Source organism: Nannospalax galili, unplaced genomic scaffold (genome assembly GCF_000622305.1).
Source record: "Nannospalax galili isolate Female #2095 unplaced genomic scaffold, S.galili_v1.0 scaffold511, whole genome shotgun sequence".
In the NCBI taxonomy this organism is placed as follows: domain Eukaryota; kingdom Metazoa; phylum Chordata; class Mammalia; order Rodentia; family Spalacidae; genus Nannospalax; species Nannospalax galili.
Window position 1 is genome coordinate 3749590 of NW_008331831.1, and position 1662 is coordinate 3751251.

Genomic DNA, 1662 nt, shown 5'->3' on the forward strand with positions numbered 1-1662 from the left:
AGGCTAGTAATTAGATATAAGGATGTTGTTACTTAGGGTGTAATGTTATTTATTACCTGAATAAACTGAACCCAGACACACACTGTGGCCCTTATAGCAAAACTGTCAGTTTGGGGCTTTCCAGACCATTTATAACCCCACAATAGTACAGCTTTTGTCATAATGACATTCAACAGTGAGTCAGTAGTTAAGGTATTTGACGAAAATTTAACATTCCCCTTCATGACTGAGAAAAGGGACAGGTTCTTTAAAATGGACTTAGGGGACAAGAGAGATGACTCAGGAGTTAACTCGAGTTCAGTTCCCAACATCCATAACTGCTTGTAACTCCAGTTCCAAGGAAGCTGGCTATGTTTTTCAGCCTCTGTGGGAGCCTGTACACATGTTGCATACACTCATATGGATGGACACACACACACACACACAAAAAAAAATAAATAAATAAAAACTAAAATTGGATCCACACCAGAACAGACATCTTGTTGGTGTCTCTGTCTCTCCACTCTTCACAATCATGAAGGATGTGCCGGGCTTCTTATAACAGAGCCAGAGCTTGGGGCCTGGGCAGGCTGTGGCACCATTTAAAGGAGCTGTACATGAATAAGTGTGGCATCAGCTGACACTTCAGGTTTGATTTTGTGCAAGACCCATGTTTTGCCCAAGGATATGGCTGTATTAAGCTTTATGAAAATTTCACCAGTGAATTTGAACACAGAGTAAAACCCTTTGTCCCTGGTAGAAATTATGTGGTTGGCCCACTCTGCCTTTACTCCTCCAGCCTCATTCATCCTCCCAGCTCCCCAGCCCCATCTCTCCTCCTAACAGAGGGACTGGCACATTTCCTATCTTGGCACCCCAGACCTCTGAACTGACCTCTTGTCCCAAACTCTCCACTGCTTCCTGACCCTTTGCATCCAGACCAAACCAATTCCTCCCTCTAGTCCCCACCTCCCTTTGCATCTCTGGGAGACACAGCCCCATAGCTTCCTGGAGCCAGCAGCTTGCCTGGCTAAGTTAGGCTGCTGTGCCCACTGCACCTTGACTCCCCCAGCCTCATTCACCCTCCTGGCTACCCCACCCCATCTCTCCTCCACCCAGGGACACTGGCCCATAACTTTCATGATCCGTGGACTAACCTCTTAGCCCAGAATCCCACTGCTTCCTGATCCTTTGTGTCCAGACCAACCGAATTCCTCCTGTAGTCCCCAGGAGCCCTCCGACCTCTTCCTGCCCCTCACCTTCCTTTGCATCTATGGGGGCCAGCATCTTTCCTGGGCCCTGCTCCCAGGCCAGCCCATCCCTCACATTCCTGAGGCCAGAACTTTCCTGGAGGGATCCATGTGGAGAGCCACAGCCTCCGCCGCCATTACAAGATGGCGCCGGTATCCGGACCTTCTTAACAGTAAACATCCTGCTGCGCCCATAAGGGGCGTGCACAAGAGCCTGCTCTCCCTCGCCTCCTCCCGTGGCGTGATCTCCAGCAACCAATCCGCTTCTTATACGTCATAGATGGGACCTTTAGACTATATAAGCAACCGCTCTCCCGCTTCTCGGCGTCTTCGGTCTTTAAGCTTCTAAGAGTGTAAGATGCGCATACAATAAACTGCTGCAGAAGGATCCTGACTTGTCCTCCCGCATCGTTCTTGCCGGCGAGATGGAAAG

The 1662-nt window shown here is 49.5% G+C and overlaps 1 pseudogene; it reads left to right on the top strand.

The window, feature by feature from the left end:
- The first annotated feature begins 514 nt into the window (after positions 1-514).
- LOC103729000 overlaps positions 515-1662 on the top strand; it is a 15065-nt pseudogene continuing 13917 nt past the window's right edge.